Genomic DNA, 24,076 nt, shown 5'->3' with positions numbered 1-24,076 from the left:
ACAAGGATCAATGATCATTGAAGAATGAACGATGAAGAATGAACAAGGATTAATGATCATTGAACAATGAACGATGAAGAATGAACAAGAATCAATGATCAATGAACAATGAACGATGAAAAATGAACAAGGATCAAAGAGCATTGTAGAATGAACGATGAAAAATGAACAAGGTTCAATGATCAATAATGAATGAACAATGAAGAATGAACAAGGATCAATGATCATTGAAGAATGAAAAATGAAGAATGAACACGGATCAATGATCATGAAGAATGAGCGATGAAGAATGAACAAGGATCAATGATCAATGAAGAATGAACGATTAATAATGAACAAGGATCAATGATCAATGAAGAATGAACGATTAAGTATGAACAAGGTTCAATGATCATTGAAGAATGAACGATGAAGAATGAACAAGGATTAATGATCATTGAACAATGAACGATGAAGAATGAACAAGAATCAATGATCAATGAACAATGAACGATGAAGAATGAACAAGGATCAAAGAGCATTGTAGAATGAACGATGAAAAATGAACAAGGTTCAATGATCAATAATGAATGAACAATGAAGAATGAACAAGGATCAATGATCATTGAAGAATGAAAAATGAAGAATGAACACGGATCAATGATCATGAAGAATGAGCGATGAAGAATGAACAAGGATCAATGATCAATGAAGAATGAACGATTAATAATGAACAAGGATCAATGATCAATGAAGAATGAACGATGAAGTATGAACAAGGTTCAATGATCATTGAAGAATGAACGATGAAGAATGAACAAGGATTAATGATCATTGAACAATGAACGATGAAGAATGAACAAGAATCAATGATCACAATGAACGATGAAGAATGAACAAGGATCAATGGGCATTGTAGAATGAACGATGTAAAATAAACAAGGATTAATGATCAATAATGAATGAACGATGAAGAATGAACAAGGATCAATGATCAATGAAGAATGAAGAATGAACGATTAATAATGAACAAGGATTAATGATAAATGAAGAATGAACGATGAAGTATGAACAAGGATCAATGATCATTGAAGAATGAACAATGAAGAATGAATAAGGATCAATGATCATTGAACAATGAATGATGAAGAATGAACAAGAATCAATGATCAATGACTAATGAACGATGAAGAATGAATAAGGATCAAAGAGCATTGTAGAATGAACGATGAATAATGAACAAGGATCAATGATCAATAATGAATGAACGATGAAGAATGAACAAGGATCAATGATCATTGAAGAATGAACGATGAAGAATGAACAAGGATCAATGATCATTGAACAATGAACGATGAAGAATGAACAAGAATCAATGATCAATGAACAATGAACGATGAAGAATGAACAAGGATCAAAGAGCATTGTAGAATGAACGATGAAAAATGAACAAGGATCAATGATCAATAATGAATGAACGATGAAGAATGAATAAGGATCAATGATCATTGAAGAATGAACGATGAAGTATGAACAAGGACCAATGATCATTGAAGAATGAACAAGGATCAATGATCATTGAACAATGAACGATGAAGAATAAACAAGAATCAATGATCAATGAACAATGAACGATGAAGAATGAACAAGGATCAAAGAGCATTGTAGAATGAACGATGAAAAATGAACAAGGATCAATGATCAATAATGAATGAACGATGAAGAATGAACAAGGATCAATGATCATTGAAGAATGAACGATGAAGAATGAACAAGGATTAATGATCATTGAACAATGAACGATGAAGAATGAACAAGAATCAATGATCAATGAACAATGAACGATGAAGAATGAACAAGGATCAAAGAGCATTGTAGAATGAACGATGAAAAATGAACAAGGTTCAATGATCAATAATGAATGAACAATGAAGAATGAACAAGGATCAATGATCATTGAAGAATGAAAAATGAAGAATGAACACGGATCAATGATCATGAAGAATGAGCGATGAAGAATGAACAAGGATCAATGATCAATGAAGAATGAACGATTAATAATGAACAAGGATCAATGATCAATGAAGAATGAACGATGAAGTATGAACAAGGTTCAATGATCATTGAAGAATGAACGATGAAGAATGAACAAGGATTAATGATCATTGAACAATGAACGATGAAGAATGAACAAGAATCAATGATCACAATGAACGATGAAGAATGAACAAGGATCAATGAGCATTGTAGAATGAACGATGTAAAATAAACAAGGATTAATGATCAATAATGAATGAACGATGAAGAATGAACAAGGATCAATGATCAATGAAGAATAAAGAATGAACGATTAATAATGAACAAGGATTAATGATAAATGAAGAATGAACGATGAAGTATGAACAAGGATCAATGATCATTGAAGAATGAACAATGAAGAATGAATAAGGATCAATGATCATTGAACAATGAATGATGAAGAATGAACAAGAATCAATGATCAATGACTAATGAACGATGAAGAATGAATAAGGATCAAAGAGCATTGTAGAATGAACGATGAATAATGAACAAGGATCAATGATCAATAATGAATGAACGATGAAGAATGAACAAGGATCAATGATCATTGAATAATGAACGATGAAGAATGAACAAGGATTATTGATCATTGAACAATGAACGATGAAGAATGAACAAGAATCAATGATCAATGAACAATGAAGAATGAACGATTAATAATGAACAAGGATCAATGATCAATGAAGAATGAACGATGAAGTATGAACAAGGTTCAATGATCATTGAAGAATGAACGATGAACAATGAAGAAGGATTAATGATCATTGAACAATGAACGATGAAGAATGAACAAGAATCAATGATCAATGAACAATGAACGATTAAGAATAAACAAGGATCAATGAGCATTGTAGAATGAACGATGTAAAATGAACAAGGATCAATGATCAATAATGAAAGAACGATGAAGAATGAACAAGGATCAATGATCATTGAAGAATGAAAAATGAAGAATGAACACGGATCAATGATCAATGAAGAATGAACGATGAAGAATGAACAAGGATCAATGATCAATGAAGAATAAGAATGAACGATTAATAATGAACAAGGATCAATGATCATTGAAGAATGAACGATGAAGTATGAACAAGGATCAATGATCATTGAAGAATGAACAAGGATCAATGATCATTGAACAATGAACGATGAAGAATAAACAAGAATCAATGATCAATGAACAATGAACGATGAAGAATGAACAAGGATCAAAGAGCATTGTAGAATGAACGATGAAAAATGAACAAGGATCAATGATCAATAATGAATGAACGATGAAGAATGAACAAGGATCAATGATCATTGAAGAATGAACGATGAAGAATGAACAAGGATCAATGATCATTGAAGAATGAACGATGAAGTATGAACAAGGATCAATGATCATTGAAGAATGAACAAGGATCAATGATCATTGAACAATGAACGATGAAGAATAAACAAGAATCAATGATCAATGAACAATGAACGATGAAGAATGAACAAGGATCAAAGAGCATTGTAGCATGAACGATGAAAAATGAACAAGGATCAATGATCAATAATGAATGAATGATGAAGAATGAACAAGGATCAATGATCATTGAAGAATGAACGATGAAGAATGAACAAGGATTAATGATCATTGAACAATGAACGATGAAGAATGAACAAGAATCAATGATCAATGAACAATGAACGATGAAGAATGAACAAGGATCAAAGAGCATTGTAGAATGAACGATGAAAAATGAACAAGGATCAATGATCAATAATGAATGAACAAGGATCAATGATCATTGAAGAATGAAAAATGAAGAATGAACACGGATCAATGATCATGAAGAATGAGCGATGAAGAATGAACAAGGATCAATGATCAATGAAGAATGAACGATTAATAATGAACACGGATCAATGATCAATGAAGAATGAACGATGAAGTATGAACAAGGTTCAATGATCATTGAAGAATGAACGATGAAGAATGAACAAGGATTAATGATCATTGAACAATGAACGATGAAGAATGAACAAGAATCAATGATCACAATGAACGATGAAGAATGAACAAGGATCAATGAGCATTGTAGAATGAACGATGTAAAATAAACAAGGATTAATGATCAATAATGAATGAACGATGAAGAATGAACAAGGATCAATGATCAATGAAGAATGAAGAATGAACGATTAATAATGAACAAGGATCAATGATCAATGAAGAATGAACGATGAAGTATGAACAAGGATCAATGATCATTGAAGAATGAACAATGAAGAATGAATAAGGATCAATGATCATTGAACAATGAATGATGAAGAATGAACAAGAATCAATGATCAATGACTAATGAACGATGAAGAATGAATAAGGATCAAAGAGCATTGTAGAATGAACGATGAATAATGAACAAGGATCAATGATCAATAATGAATGAACGATGAAGAATGAACAAGGATCATTGATCATTGAAAAATGAACGATGAAGAATGAACAAGGATTAATGATCATTGAACAATGAACGATGAAGAATGAACAAGAATCAATGATCAATGAACAATGAAGAATGAACGATTAATAATGAACAAGGATCAATGATCAATGAAGAATGAACGATGAAGTATGAACAAGGTTCAATGATCATTGAAGAATGAACGATGAAGAATGAACAAGGATTAATGATCATTGAACAATGAACGATGAAGAATGAACAAGAAGCAATGATCAATGAACAATGAACGATTAAGAATAAACAAGGATCAATGAGCATTGTAGAATGAACGATGTAAAATGAACAAGGATCAATGATCAATAATGAAAGAACGATGAAGAATGAACAAGGATCAATGATCATTGAAGAATGAAAAATGAAGAATGAACACGGATCAATGATCACTGAAGAATGAACGATGAAGAATGAACAAGGATCAATGATCAATGAAGAATAAAGAATGAACGATTAATAATGAATAAGGATCAATGATCATTGAAGAATGAACGATGAAGTATGAACAAGGATCAATGATCATTGAAGAATGAACAAGGATCAATGATCATTGTACAATGAACGATGAAGAATAAACAAGAATCAATGATCAATGAACAATGAACGATGAAGAATGAACAAGGATCAAAGAGCATTGTAGAATGAACGATGAAAAATGAACAAGGATCAATGATCAATAATGAATGAACGATGAAGAATGAACAAGGATTAATGATCATTGAAGAATGAACGATGAAGAATGAACAAGGATTAATGATCATTGAACAATGAACGATGAAGAATGAACAAGAATCAATGATCAATGAACAATGAACGATGAAGAATGAACAAGGATCAAAGAGCATTGTAGAATGAACGATGAAAAATGAACAAGGATCAATGATCAATAATGAATGAACGATGAAGAATGAACAAGGATCAATGATCATTGAAGAATGAATGATGAAGTATGAACAAGGATCAATGATCATTGAAGAATGAACAAGAATCAATGATCATTCAACAATGAACGATGAAGAATAAACAAGAATCAATGATCAATGAACAATGAACGATGAAGAATGAACAAGGATCAAAGAGCATTGTAGAATGAACGATGAAAAATGAACAAGGATCAATGATAAATAATGAATGAACGATGAAGAATGAACAAGGATCAATGATCATTGAAGAATGAACGATGAAGAATGAACAAGGATTAATGATCATTGAACAATGAACGATGAAGAATGAACAAGAATCAATGATCAATGAACAATGAACGATGAAGAATGAACAAGGATCAAAGAGCATTGTAGAATGAACGATGAAAAATGAACAAGGATCAATGATCAATAATGAATGAACGATGAAGAATGAACAAGGATCAATGATCATTGAAGAATGAACGATGAAGAATGAACAAGGATTAATGATCATTGAACAATGAACGATGAAGAATGAACAAGAATCAATGATCAATGAACAATGAACGATGAAGAATGAACAAGGATCAAAGAGCATTGTAGAATGAACGATGAAAAATGAACAAGGATCAATGATCAATAATGAATGAACGATGAAGAATGAACAAGGATCAATGATCATTGAAGAATGAACGATGAAGTATGAACAAGGATCAATGATCATTGAAGAATGAACAAGGATCAATGATCATTGAACAATGAACGATGAAGAATAAACAAGAATCAATGATCAATGAACAATGAACGATGAAGAATGAACAAGGATCAAAGAGCATTGTAGCATGAACGATGAAAAATGAACAAGGATCAATGATCAATAATGAATGAAAGATGAAGAATGAACAAGGATCAATGATCATTGAAGAATGAACGATGAAGAATGAACAAGGATTAATGATCATTGAACAATGAACGATGAAGAATGAACAAGAATCAATGATCAATGAACAATGAACGATGAAGAATGAACAAGGATCAAAGAGCATTGTAGAATGAACGATGAAAAATGAACAAGGATCAATGATCAATAATGAATGAACAAGGATCAATGATCATTGAAGAATGAAAAATGAAGAATGAACACGGATCAATGATCATGAAGAATGAGCGATGAAGAATGAACAAGGATCAATGATCAATGAAGAATGAACGATTAATAATGAACAAGGATCAATGATCAATGAAGAATGAACGATGAAGTATGAACAAGGTTCAATGATCATTGAAGAATGAACGATGAAGAATGAACAAGGATTAATGATCATTGAACAATGAACGATGAAGAATGAACAAGAATCAATGATCACAATGAACGATGAAGAATGAACAAGGATCAATGAGCATTGTAGAATGAACGATGTAAAATAAACAAGGATTAATGATCAATAATGAATGAACGATGAAGAATGAACAAGGATCAATGATCAATGAAGAATGAAGAATGAACGATTAATAATGAACAAGGATCAATGATCAATGAAGAATGAACGATGAAGTATGAACAAGGATCAATGATCATTGAAGAATGAACAATGAAGAATGAATAAGGATCAATGATCATTGAACAATGAATGATGAAGAATGAACAAGAATCAATGATCAATGACTAATGAACGATGAAGAATGAATAAGGATCAAAGAGCATTGTAGAATGAACGATGAATAATGAACAAGGATCAATGATCAATAATGAATGAACGATGAAGAATGAACAAGGATCATTGATCATTGAAAAATGAACGATGAAGAATGAACAAGGATTAATGATCATTGAACAATGAACGATGAAGAATGAACAAGAATCAATGATCAATGAACAATGAAGAATGAACGATTAATAATGAACAAGGATCAATGATCAATGAAGAATGAACGATGAAGTATGAACAAGGTTCAATGATCATTGAAGAATGAACGATGAAGAATGAACAAGGATTAATGATCATTGAACAATGAACGATGAAGAATGAACAAGAAGCAATGATCAATGAACAATGAACGATTAAGAATAAACAAGGATCAATGAGCATTGTAGAATGAACGATGTAAAATGAACAAGGATCAATGATCAATAATGAAAGAACGATGAAGAATGAACAAGGATCAATGATCATTGAAGAATGAAAAATGAAGAATGAACACGGATCAATGATCACTGAAGAATGAACGATGAAGAATGAACAAGGATCAATGATCAATGAAGAATAAAGAATGAACGATTAATAATGAATAAGGATCAATGATCATTGAAGAATGAACGATGAAGTATGAACAAGGATCAATGATCATTGAAGAATGAACAAGGATCAATGATCATTGTACAATGAACGATGAAGAATAAACAAGAATCAATGATCAATGAACAATGAACGATGAAGAATGAACAAGGATCAAAGAGCATTGTAGAATGAACGATGAAAAATGAACAAGGATCAATGATCAATAATGAATGAACGATGAAGAATGAACAAGGATTAATGATCATTGAAGAATGAACGATGAAGAATGAACAAGGATTAATGATCATTGAACAATGAACGATGAAGAATGAACAAGAATCAATGATCAATGAACAATGAACGATGAAGAATGAACAAGGATCAAAGAGCATTGTAGAATGAACGATGAAAAATAAACAAGGATCAATGATCAATAATGAATGAACGATGAAGAATGAACAAGGATCAATGATCATTGAAGAATGAATGATGAAGTATGAACAAGGATCAATGATCATTGAAGAATGAACAAGAATCAATGATCATTCAACAATGAACGATGAAGAATAAACAAGAATCAATGATCAATGAACAATGAACGATGAAGAATGAACAAGGATCAAAGAGCATTGTAGAATGAACGATGAAAAATGAACAAGGATCAATGATAAATAATGAATGAACGATGAAGAATGAACAAGGATCAATGATCATTGAAGAATGAACGATGAAGAATGAACAAGGATTAATGATCATTGAACAATGAACGATGAAGAATGAACAAGAATCAATGATCAATGAACAATGAACGATGAAGAATGAACAAGGATCAAAGAGCATTGTAGAATGAACGATGAAAAATGAACAAGGATCAATGATCAATAATGAATGAACGATGAAGAATGAACAAGGATCAATGATCATTGAAGAATGAACGATGAAGAATGAACAAGGATTAATGATCATTGAACAATGAACGATGAAGAATGAACAAGAATCAATGATCAATGAACAATGAACGATGAAGAATGAACAAGGATCAAAGAGCATTGTAGAATGAACGATGAAAAATGAACAAGGATCAATGATCAATAATGAATGAACGATGAAGAATGAACAAGGATCAATGATCATTGAAGAATGAACGATGAAGTATGAACAAGGATCAATGATCATTGAAGAATGAACAAGGATCAATGATCATTGAACAATGAACGATGAAGAATAAACAAGAATCAATGATCAATGAACAATGAACGATGAAGAATGAACAAGGATCAAAGAGCATTGTAGCATGAACGATGAAAAATGAACAAGGATCAATGATCAATAATGAATGAAAGATGAAGAATGAACAAGGATCAATGATCATTGAAGAATGAACGATGAAGAATGAACAAGGATTAATGATCATTGAACAATGAACGATGAAGAATGAACAAGAATCAATGATCAATGAACAATGAACGATGAAGAATGAACAAGGATCAAAGAGCATTGTAGAATGAACGATGAAAAATGAACAAGGATCAATGATCAATAATGAATGAACAAGGATCAATGATCATTGAAGAATGAAAAATGAAGAATGAACACGGATCAATGATCATGAAGAATGAGCGATGAAGAATGAACAAGGATCAATGATCAATGAAGAATGAACGATTGATAATGAACAAGGATCAATGATCAATGAAGAATGAACGATGAAGTATGAACAAGGTTCAATGATCATTGAAGAATGAACGATGAAGAATGAACAAGGATTAATGATCATTGAACAATGAACGATGAAGAATGAACAAGAATCAATGATCACAATGAACGATGAAGAATGAACAAGGATCAATGAGCATTGTAGAATGAACGATGTAAAATAAACAAGGATTAATGATCAATAATGAATGAACGATGAAGAATGAACAAGGATCAATGATCAATGAAGAATGAAGAATGAACGATTAATAATGAACAAGGATCAATGATCAATGAAGAATGAACGATGAAGTATGAACAAGGATCAATGATCATTGAAGAATGAACAATGAAGAATGAATAAGGATCAATGATCATTGAACAATGAATGATGAAGAATGAACAAGAATCAATGATCAATGACTAATGAACGATGAAGAATGAATAAGGATCAAAGAGCATTGTAGAATGAACGATGAATAATGAACAAGGATCAATGATCAATAATGAATGAACGATGAAGAATGAACAAGGATCATTGATCATTGAAAAATGAACGATGAAGAATGAACAAGGATTAATGATCATTGAACAATGAACGATGAAGAATGAACAAGAATCAATGATCAATGAACAATGAAGAATGAACGATTAATAATGAACAAGGATCAATGATCAATGAAGAATGAACGATGAAGTATGAACAAGGTTCAATGATCATTGAAGAATGAACGATGAAGAATGAACAAGGATTAATGATCATTGAACAATGAACGATGAAGAATGAACAAGAAGCAATGATCAATGAACAATGAACGATTAAGAATAAACAAGGATCAATGAGCATTGTAGAATGAACGATGTAAAATGAACAAGGATCAATGATCAATAATGAAAGAACGATGAAGAATGAACAAGGATCAATGATCATTGAAGAATGAAAAATGAAGAATTAACACGGATCAATGATCACTGAAGAATGAACGATGAAGAATGAACAAGGATCAATGATCAATGAAGAATAAAGAATGAACAATTAATAATGAATAAGGATCAATGATCATTGAAGAATGAACGATGAAGTATGAACAAGGATCAATGATCATTGAAGAATGAACAAGGATCAATGATCATTGTACAATGAACAATGAAGAATAAACAAGAATCAATGATCAATGAACAATGAACGATGAAGAATGAACAAGGATCAAAGAGCATTGTAGAATGAACGATGAAAAATGAACAAGGATCAATGATCAATAATGAATGAACGATGAAGAATGAACAAGGATTAATGATCATTGAAGAATGAACGATGAAGAATGAACAAGGATTAATGATCATTGAACAATGAACGATGAAGAATGAACAAGAATCAATGATCAATGAACAATGAACGATGAAGAATGAACAAGGATCAAAGAGCATTGTAGAATGAACGATGAAAAATGAACAAGGATCAATGATCAATAATGAATGAACGATGAAGAATGAACAAGGATCAATGATCATTGAAGAATGAACGATGAAGTATGAACAAGGATCAATGATCATTGAAGAATGAACAAGAATCAATGATCATTCAACAATGAACGATGAAGAATAAACAAGAATCAATGATCAATGAACAATGAACGATGAAGAATGAACAAGGATCAAAGAGCATTGTAGAATGAACGATGAAAAATGAACAAGGATCAATGATAAATAATGAATGAACGATGAAGAATGAACAAGGATCAATGATCATTGAAGAATGAACGATGAAGAATGAACAAGGATTAATGATCATTGAACAATGAACGATGAAGAATGAACAAGAATCAATGATCAATGAACAATGAACGATGAAGAATGAACAAGGATCAAAGAGCATTGTAGAATGAACGATGAAAAATGAACAAGGATCAATGATCAATAATGAATGAACGATGAAGAATGAACAAGGATCAATGATCATTGAAGAATGAACGATGAAGAATGAACAAGGATTAATGATCATTGAACAATGAACGATGAAGAATGAACAAGAATCAATGATCAATGAACAATGAACGATGAAGAATGAACAAGGATCAAAGAGCATTGTAGAATGAACGATGAAAAATGAACAAGGATCAATGATCAATAATGAATGAACGATGAAGAATGAACAAGGATCAATGATCATTGAAGAATGAACGATGAAGTATGAACAAGGATCAATGATCATTGAAGAATGAACAAGGATCAATGATCATTGAACAATGAACGATGAAGAATAAACAAGAATCAATGATCAATGAACAATGAACGATGAAGAATAAACAAGGATCAAAGAGCATTGTAGAATGAACGATGAAAAATGAACAAGGATCAATGATCAATAATGAATGAACGATGAAGAATGAACAAGGATCAATGATCATTGAAGAATGAACGATGAAGAATGAACAAGGATTAATGATCATTGAACAATGAACGATGAAGAATGAACAAGAATCAATGATCAATGAACAATGAACGATGAAGAATGAACAAGGATCAAAGAGCATTGTAGAATGAACGATGAAAAATGAACAAGGATCAATGATCAATAATGAATGAACAATGAAGAATGAACAAGGATCAATGATAATTGAAGAATGAAAAATGAAGAATGAACACGGATCAATGATCATGAAGAATGAGCGATGAAGAATGAACAAGGATCAATGATCAATGAAGAATGAACGATTAATAATGAACAAGGATCAATGATCAATGAAGAATGAACGATGAAGTATGAACAAGGTTCAATGATCATTGAAGAATGAACGATGAAGAATGAACAAGGATTAATGATCATTGAACAATGAACGATGAAGAATGAACAAGAATCAATGATCAATGAACAATGAACGATGAAGAATGAACAAGGATCAAAGAGCATTGTAGAATGAACGATGAAAAATGAACAAGGATCAATGATCAATAATGAATGAACGATGAAGAATGAACAAGGATCAATGATCATTGAAGAATGAACGATGAAGAATGAACAAGGATTAATGATCATTGAACAATGAACGATGAAGAATGAACAAGAATCAATGATCAATGAACAATGAACGATGAAGAATGAACAAGGATCAAAGAGCATTGTAGAATGAACGATGAAAAATGAACAAGGATCAATGATCAATAATGAATGAACGATGAAGAATGAACAAGGATCAATGATCATTGAAGAATGAACGATGAAGAATGAACAAGGATTAATGATCATTGAACAATGAACGATGAAGAATGAACAAGAATCAATGATCAATGAACAATGAACGATGAAGAATGAACAAGGATCAAAGAGCATTGTAGAATGAACGATGAAAAATGAACAAGGATCAATGATCAATAATGAATGAACGATGAAGAATGAACAAGGATCAATGATCATTGAAGAATGAACGATGAAGTATGAACAAGGATCAATGATCATTGAAGAATGAACAAGGATCAATGATCATTGAACAATGAACGATGAAGAATAAACAAGAATCAATGATCAATGAACAATGAACGATGAAGAATGAACAAGGATCAAAGAGCATTGTAGAATGAACGATGAAAAATGAACAAGGATCAATGATCAATAATGAATGAACGATGAAGAATGAACAAGGATCAATGATCATTGAAGAATGAACGATGAAGAATGAACAAGGATTGATGATCATTGAACAATGAACGATGAAGAATGAACAAGAATCAATGATCAATGAACAATGAACGATGAAGAATGAACAAGGATCAAAGAGCATTGTAGAATGAACGATGAAAAATGAACAAGGATCAATGATCAATAATGAATGAACAATGAAGAATGAACAAGGATCAATGATCATTGAAGAATGAAAAATGAAGAATGAACACGGATCAATGATCATGAAGAATGAGCGATGAAGAATGAACAAGGATCAATGATCAATGAAGAATGAACGATTAATAATGAACAAGGATCAATGATCAATGAAGAATGAACGATGAAGTATGAACAAGGTTCAATGATCATTGAAGAATGAACGATGAAGAATGAACAAGGATTAATGATCATTGAACAATGAACGATGAAGAATGAACAAGAATCAATGATCAATGAACAATGAACGATGAAGAATGAACAAGGATCAAAGAGCATTGTAGAATGAACGATGAAAAATGAACAAGGATCAATGATCAATAATGAATGAACGATGAAGAATGAACAAGGATCAATGATCATTGAAGAATGAACGATGAAGAATGAACAAGGATTAATGAACATTGAACAATGAACGATGAAGAATGAACAAGAATCAATGATCAATGAACAATGAACGATGAAGAATGAACAAGGATCAAAGAGCATTGTAGAATGAACGATGAAAAATGAACAAGGATCAATGATCAATAATGAATGAACGATGAAGAATGAACAAGGATCAATGATCATTGAAGAATGAACGATGAAGAATGAACAAGGATTAATGATCATTGAACAATGAACGATGAAGAATGAACAAGAATCAATGATCAATGAACAATGAACGATGAAGAATGAACAAGGATCAAAGAGCATTGTAGAATGAACGATGAAAAATGAACAAGGATCAATGATCAATAATGAATGAACGATGAAGAATGAACAAGGATCAATGATCATTGAAGAATGAACGATGAAGTATGAACAAGGATCAATGATCATTGAAGAATGAACAAGGATCAATGATCATTGAACAATGAACGATGAAGAATAAACAAGAATCAATGATCAATGAACAATGAACGATGAAGAATGAACAAGGATCAAAGAGCATTGTAGAATGAACGATGAAAAATGAACAAGGATCAATGATCAATAATGAATGAACGATGAAGAATGAACAAGGATCAATGATCATTGAAGAATGAACGATGAAGAATGAACAAGGATTGATGATCATTGAACAATGAACGATGAAGAATGAACAAGAATCAATGATCAATGAACAATGAACGATGAAGAATGAACAAGGATCAAAGAGCATTGTAGAATGAACGATGAAAAATGAACAAGGATCAATGATCAATAATGAATGAACAATGAAGAATGAACAAGGATCAATGATCATTGAAGAATGAAAAATGAAGAATGAACACGGATCAATGATCATGAAGAATGAGCGATGAAGAATGAACAAGGATCAATGATCAATGAAGAATGAACGATTAATAATGAACAAGGATCAATGATCAATGAAGAATGAACGATGAAGTATGAACAAGGTTCAATGATCATTGAAGAATGAACGATGAAGAATGAACAAGGATTAATGATCATTGAACAATGAACGATGAAGAATGAACAAGAATCAATGATCACAATGAACGATGAAGAATGAACAAGGATCAATGAGCATTGTAAAATGAACGATGTAAAATAAACAAGGATTAATGATCAATAATGAATGAACGATGAAGAATGAACAAGGATCAATGATCAATGAAGAATGAAGAATGAACGATTAATAATGAACAAGGATCAATGATCAATGAAGAATGAACGATGAAGTATGAACAAGGATCAATGATCATTGAAGAATGAACGATGAAGAATGAATAAGGATCAATGATCATTGAACAATGAATGATGAAGAATGAACAAGAATCAATGATCAATGACTAATGAACGATGAAGAATGAATAAGGATCAAAGAGCATTGTAGAATGAACGATGAATAATGAACAAGGATCAATGATCAATAATGAATGAACGATGAAGAATGAACAAGGATCAATGATCATTGAAGAATGAACGATGAAGAATGAACAAGGATTAATGATCATTGAACAATGAACGATGAATAATGAACAAGAATCAATGATCAATGAACAATGAAGAATGAACGATTAATAATGAACAAGGATCAATGATCAATGAAGAATGAACGATGAAGTATGAACAAGGTTCAATGATCATTGAAGAATGAACGATGAAGAATGAACAAGGATTAATGATCATTGAACAATGAACGATGAAGAATGAACAAGAATCAATGATCAATGAACAATGAACGATGAAGAATAAACAAGGATCAAAGAGCATTGTAGAATGAACGATGAAAAATGAACAAGGATCAATGATCAATAATGAATGAACAATGAAGAATGAACAAGGATCAATGATCATTTAAGAATGAAAAATGAAGAATGAACACGGATCAATGATCAATGAAGAATGAACGATGAAGAATGAACAAGGATCAAAGATCAATGAAAAATGAACGATTAATAATGAACAAGGATCAATGATCAATGAAGAATGAACGATGAAGTATGAACAAGGTTCAATGATCATTGAAGAATGAACGATGAAGAATGAACAAGGATTAATGATCATTGAACAATGAACGATGAAGAATGAACAAGAATCAATGATCAATGAACAATGAACGATGAAGAATGAACAAGGATCAATGAGCATTGTACAATGAATGATGAAAAATGAACAAGGATCAATGATCAATAATGAATGAACAATGAAGAATGAACAAGGTTCAATGATCATTGAAGAATGAAAAATGAAGAATGAACACGGATCAATGATCAATGAAGGATGAACGATGAAGAATGAACAAGGATCAATGATCAATGAAGAATGAACGATTAATAATGAACAAGGATCAATGATCAATGAAGAATGAACGATGAAGTATGAACAAGGTTCAATGATCATTGAAGAATGAACGATGAAGAATGAACAAGGATTATTTATCATTGAACAATGAACGATGAAGAATGAACAAGAATCAATGATCACAATGAACGATGAAGAATGAACAAGGATCAATGAGCATTGTAGAATGAACGATGTAAAATAAACAAGGATTAATGATCAATAATGAATGAACGAAGAAGAATAAACAAGGATCAATGATCATTGAAGAATGAATAATGAAGAATGAACACGGATCAATGATCAATGAAGAATGAACGATGAAGAATGAAAAAGGATCAATGATCAATGAAGAATGAAGAATGAACGATTAATAATGAACAAGGATCAATGATCAATGAAGAATGAACGATGAAGTATGAACAAGGATCAATGATCATTGAAGAATGAACAATGAAGAATGAATAAGGATCAATGATCATTGAACAATGAATGATGAAGAATGAACAAGAATCAATGATCAATGACTAATGAACGATGAAGAATGAATAAGGATCAAAGAGCATTGTAGAATGAACGATGAATAATGAACAAGGATCAATGATCAATAATGAATGAACGATGAAGAATGAACAAGGATCAATGATCATTGAAGAATGAACGATGAAGAATGAACAAGGATTAATGATCATTGAACAATGAACGATGAAGAATGAACAAGGATCAATGAGCATTGTAGAATGAACGATGTAAAATAAACAAGGATTAATGATCAATAATGAATGAACGATGAAGAATAAACAAGGATCAATGATCATTGAAGAATGAATAATGAAGAATGAACACGGATCAATGATCAATGAAGAATGAACGATGAAGAATGAAAAAGGATCAATGATCAATGAAGAATGAAGAATGAACGATTAATAATGAACAAGGATCAATGATCAATGAAGAATGAATGATGAAGTATGAACAAGGATCAATGATCATTGAAGAATGAACAATGAAGAATAAATAAGGATCAATGATCATTGAACAATGAATGATGAAGAATGAACAAGAATCAATGATCAATGACTAATGAACGATGAAGAATGAATAAGGATCAAAGAGCATTGTAGAATGAACGATGAATAAAGAACAAGGATCAATGATCAATAATGAATGAACGATGAAGAATGAACAAGGATCAATGATCATTGAAGAATGAACGATGAAGAATGAACAAGGATTAATGATCATTGAACAATGAACGATGAAGAATGAACAAGAATCAATGATCAATGAACAATGAACGATGATGAATGAACAAGGATCAAAGAGCATTGTAGAATGAACGATGAAAAATGAACAAGGATCAATGATCAATAATGAATGAACAATGAAGAATGAACAAGGATCAATGATCATTGAAGAATGAAAAATGAAGAATGATCACGGATCAATGATCATGAAGAATGAGCGATGAAGAATGAACAAGGATCAATGATCAATGAAGAATGAACGATTAATAATGAAAAAGGATCAATGATCAATGAAGAATGAACGATGAAGTATGAACAAGGTTCAATGATCATTGAAGAATGAACGATGAAGAATGAACAAGGATTAATGATCATTGAACAATGAACGATGAAGAATGAACAAGAATCAATGATCACAATGAACGATGAAGAATGAACAAGGATCAATGAGCATTGTAGAATGAACGATGTAAAATAAACAAGGATTAATGATCAATAATGAATGAACGATGAAGAATGAACAAGGATCAATGATCAATGAAGAATGAAGAATGAACGATTAATAATGAACAAGGATCACTGATCAATGAAGAATGAACGATGTAGTATGAACAAGGATCAATGATCATTGAAGAATGAACAATGAAGAATGAATAAGGATCAATGATCATTGAACAATGAATGATGAAGAATGAACAAGAATCAATGATCAATGACTAATGAACGATGAAGAATGAATAAGGATCAAAGAGCATTGTAGAATGAACGATGAATAATGAATAAGGATCAATGATCAATAATGAATGAACGATGAAGAATGAACAAGGATCAATGATCATTGAAGAATGAACGATGAAGAATGAACAAAGATTAATGATCATTGAACAATGAACGATGAAGAATGAACAAGAATCAATGATCAATGAACAATGAACGATGAAGAATGAACAAGTATCAAAGAGCATTGTAGAATGAACGATCAAAAATGAACAAGGATCAATGATCAATAATGAATGAACAATGAAGAATGAACAAGGATCAATGATCATTGAAGAATGAAAAATGAAGAATGAACACGGATCAATGATCATGAAGAATGAGCGATGAAGAATGAACAAGGATCAATGATCAATGAAGAATGAACAATTAATAATGAACAAGGATCAATGATCAATGAAGAATGAACGATGAAGTATGAACAAGGTTCAATGATCATTGAAGAATGAACGATGAAGAATGAACAAGGATTAATGATCATTGAACAATGAACGATGAAGAATGAACAAGAATCAATGATCACAATGAACGATGAAGAATGAACAAGGATCAATGAGCATTGTAGAATGAACGATGTAAAATAAACAAGGATTAATGATCAATAATGAATGAACGATGAAGAATGAACAAGGATCAATGATCAATGAAGAATGAAGAATGAACGATTAATAATGAACAAGGATCAATGATCAATAATGAATGAACGATGAAGAATGAACAAGGATCAATGATCATTGAAGAATGAACGATGAAGAATGAATAAGGATTAATGATCATTGAACAATGAACGATGAAGAATGAACAAGAATCAATGATCAATGAACAATGAAGAATGAACGATTAATAATGAACAAGGATCAATGATCAATGAAGAATGAACGATGAAGTATGAACAAGGTTCAATGATCATTGAAGAATGAACGATGAAGAATGAACAAGGATTAATCATCATTGAACAATGAACGATGAAGAATGAACAAGAATCAATGATCAATGAACAATGAACGATGAAGAATAAACAAGGATCAAAGAGCATTGTAGAATGAACGATGAAAAATGAACAAGGATCAATGATCAATAATGAATGAACAATGAAGAATGAACAAGGATCAATGATCATTTAAGAATGAAAAATAAAGAATGAACACGGATCAATGATCAATGAAGAATGAACAAGGATCAATGATCAATGAAGAATGAACGATTAATAATTAACAAGGATCAATGATCAATGAAGAATGAACGATGAAGTATGAACAAGGTTCAATGATCATTGAAGAATGAACGATGAAGAATGAACAAGGATTAATGATCATTGAACAATGAACGATGAAGAATGAACAAGAATCAATGATCAATGAACAATGAACGATGAAGAATGAACAAGGATCAATGAGCATTGTAGAATGAACGATGTAAAATAAACAAGGATCAATGATCAATAATGAATGAACGATGAAGAATGAACAAGGATCAATGATCATTGAAGAATGAATAATGAAGAATGAACACGGATCAATGATCAATGAAGAATGAACGATGAAGAATGAAAAAGGATCAATGATCAATGAAGAATAAAGAATGAACGATTAATAATGAACAACGTTCAATGATCAATGAAGAAGGAACGATGAAGTATGAACAAGGATCAATGATCATTGAAGAATGAACGATGAAGAATGAAGAAGGATCAATGATCATTGAACAATGAACGATGAAGAATGAACAAGAATCAATGATCAATGAATAATGAACGATGAAGAATGAACAAGGATCAAATAGCATTGTAGAATGAACGATGAATAATGAACAAGGATCAATGATCAATAATGAATGAACGATGAAGAATGAACAAGGATCAATGATCATTGAAGAATGAATAATGAAGAATGAACAAGGATCAATGATCAATGAAGAATGAACGATGAAGAATGAACATGGATCAATGATCAATGAAGAATAAAGAATGAACGATTAATAATGAACAAGGATCAATGATCATTGAAGAATGAACGATGAAGTATGAACAAGGATCAATGATCATTGAAGAATGAACAAGGATCAATGATCATTGAACAATGAACGATGAAGAATAAACAAGAATCAATGATCAATGAACAATGAACGATGAAGAATGAACAAGGATCAAAGAGCACTGTAGAATGAACGATGAAAAATGAACAAGGATCAATGATCAATAATGAATGAACGATGAAGAATGAACAAGGATCAATGATCATTGAAGAATGAACGATGAAGAATGAACAAGGATTAATGATCATTGAACAATGAACGATGAAGAATGAACAAGAATCAATGATCAATGAACAATGAACGATGAAGAATGAACAAGGATCAAAGAGCATTGTAGAATGAACGATGAAAAATGAACAAGGATCAATGATCAATAATGAATGAACAATGAAGAATGAAAAAGGATCAATGATCATTGAAGAATGAAAAATGAAGAATGAATACGGATCAATGATCAATGAAGAATGAACGATGAAGAATGAACAAGGATCAATGATCAATGAAGAATGAACGATTAATAATGAACAAGGATTAATGATCAATGAAGAATGAACGATGAAGTATGAACAAGGTTCAATGATCATTGAAGAATGAACGATGAAGAATGAACAAGGATTAATTATCATTGAACAATGAACGATAAAGAATGAACAAGAATCAATGATCACAATGAACGATGAAGAATGAACAAGGATCAATGAGCATTGTAGAATGAACGATGTAAAATAAACAAGGATTAATGATCAATAATGAATGAACGATGAAGAATAAACAAGGATCAATGATCATTGAAGAATGAATAATGAAGAATGAACACGGATCAATGATCAATGAAGAATGAACGATGAAGAATGAAAAAGGATCAATGATCAATGAAGAATGAAGAATGAACAAGGATCAATGATCAATGAAGAATGAACGATGAAGTATGAACAAGGATCAATGATCATTGAAGAATGAACAATGAAGAATGAATAAGGATCAATGATCATTGAACAATGAATGATGAAGAATGAACAAGAATCAATGATCAATGACTAATGAACGATGAAGAATGAATAAGGATCAAAGTGCATTGTAGAATGAACGATGAATAATGAACAAGGATCAATAATCAATAATGAATGAACGATGAAGAATGAATAAGGATCAATGATCATTGAAGAATGAACGATGAAGAATGAACAAGGATTAATGATCATTGAACAATGAACGATGAAGAATGAACAAGAATCAATGATCAATGAATAATGAAGAATGAACGATTAATAATGAACAACGATCAATGATCAATGAAGAATGAACGATGAAGTATGAACAAGGTTCAATGATCATTGAAGAATGAACGATGAAGAATGAACAAGGATTAATGATCATTGAACAATGAACGATGAAGAATGAACAAGAAACAATGATCAATGAACAATGAACGATGAAGAATGAACAAGGATCAATGAGCATTGTACAATGAATGATGAAAAATGAACAAGGATCAATGATCAATAATGAATGAACAATGAAGAATGAACAAGGATCAATGATCATTTAAGAATGAAAAATGAAGAATGAACACGGATCAATGATCAATGAAGAATGAACGATGAAGAATGAACAAGGATCAATGATCAATGAAGAATGAACGATTAATAATGAACAAGGATCAATGATCAATGAAGAATGAACGATGAAGTATGAACAAGGTTCAATGATCATTGAAGAATGAACGATGAAGAATGAACAAGGATTATTTATCATTGAACAATGAACGTTGAAGAATGAACAAGAATCAATGATCACAATGAACGATGAAGAATGAACAAGGATCAATGAGCATTGTAGAATGAACGATGTAAAATAAACAAGGATTAATGATCAATAATGAATGAACGATGAAGAATAAACAAGGATCAATGATCATTGAAGAATGAATAATGAAGAATGAACACGGATCAATGATCAATGAAGAATGAACGATGAAGAATGAAAAAGGATCAATGATCAATGAAGAATGAAGAATGAACGATTAATAATGAACAAGGATCAATGATCAATGAAGAATGAACGATGAAGTATGAACAAGGATCAATGATCATTGAAGAATGAACAATGAAGAATGAATAAGGATCAATGATCATTGAACAATGAATGATGAAGAATGAACAAGAATCAATGATCAATGACTAATGAACGATGAAGAATGAATAAGGATCAAAGAGCATTGTAGAATGAACGATGAATAATGAACAAGGATCAATGATCAATAATGAATGAACGATGAAGAATGAACAAGGATCAATGATCATTGAAGAATGAACGATGAAGAATGAACAAGGATTAATGATCATTGAACAATGAACGATGAAGAATGAACAAGAATCAATGATCAATGAACAATGAACGATGATGAATGAACAAGGATCAAAGAGCATTGTAGAATGAACGATGAAAAATGAACAAGGATCAATGATCAATAATGAATGAACAATGAAGAATGAACAAGGATCAATGTGAAACAAGTACGCCTTCTACATATGATCAGCACAAGAGTATTACTGGGAACAGTACAGAGGAACAGCGTGCTGAACCCAAAACAGTCCAAGATCAGGGAGTTGATACACAAGGAACAGGAACTGAGGAACAGCTACTGACTAATATGGATGTACATGGTCCAACCTCGAGAAAAGCATACATAGCTTTGCATATAAAAGAGGAAGGATAAGGAACAGCTAAATAAGGAACAGTTAGGTGTTCCCAAACCCTGACAGAAAGATTAGCGCGTTTTTTATTAGTCTTCCGTTATAACCGTTAGGACTTAGGCGCCTTTTCTTGTTTTCTAGCCGTTAAAAGGAGAAAGCCAAATCTATAAATAAGGCCCTCCACCAGATTGTAAAGATATCATGTATTCCTATTTTCAGATTTGATAATTCATATTCAGAGTTTCATTCAGAAAACAAGTGTTTGTTCCTGTTTGTTCTTCATTTTCTGTTGAGAGTTTGAGAGCGTTCAAGCCTTTCACGGATTCATACTTCTCCAAGATTACGTTGATCTTTGTGAGAATTGTGAGGATTAAGGCCTTGTATTCCTTAGGGGAATCAGTGTCTTCTTCCAGGATAAGTAGTCTCCCAAGATTACTTAGAAATCGCTCAAAAACGACCCATTTTAATCGAGATAACCTTTACTATTTGATTGTCTGATTGATGATCGAATAATCAAAGAAGTCATAAACAAATCTTCCGCTGCAAACTTGTTCCACAATGATCATTGAAGAATGAAAAATGAAGAATGAACACGGATCAATGATCATGAAGAATGAGCGATGAAGAATGAACAAGGATCAATGATCAATGAAGAATGAACGATTAATAATGAAAAAGGATCAATGATCAATGAAGAATGAACGATGAAGTATGAACAAGGTTCAATGATCATTGAAGAATGAACGATGAAGAATGAACAAGGATTAATGATCATTGAACAATGAACGATGAAGAATGAACAAGAATCAATGATCACAATGAACGATGAAGAATGAACAAGGATCAATGAGCATTGTAGAATGAACGATGTAAAATAAACAAGGATTAATGATCAATAATGAATGAACGATGAAGAATGAACAAGGATCAATGATCAATGAAGAATGAAGAATGAAGAATGAACGATTAATAATGAACAAGAATCAATGATCAATGAAGAATGAACGATGTAGTATGAACAAGGATCAATGATCATTGAAGAATGAACAATGAAGAATGAATAAGGATCAATGATCATTGAACAATGAATGATGAAGAATGAACAAGAATCAATGATCAATGACTAATGAACGATGAAGAATGAATAAGGATCAAAGAGCATTGTAGAATGAACGATGAATAATGAATAAGGATCAATGATCAATAATGAATGAACGATGAAGAATGAACAAGGATCAATG

The sequence above is a fragment of the Amaranthus tricolor genome, chromosome 8, assembly GCF_026212465.1.
Source record: "Amaranthus tricolor cultivar Red isolate AtriRed21 chromosome 8, ASM2621246v1, whole genome shotgun sequence".
Classification (NCBI taxonomy): domain Eukaryota; kingdom Viridiplantae; phylum Streptophyta; class Magnoliopsida; order Caryophyllales; family Amaranthaceae; genus Amaranthus; species Amaranthus tricolor.
This window is presented reverse-complemented; position numbering follows the sequence as displayed.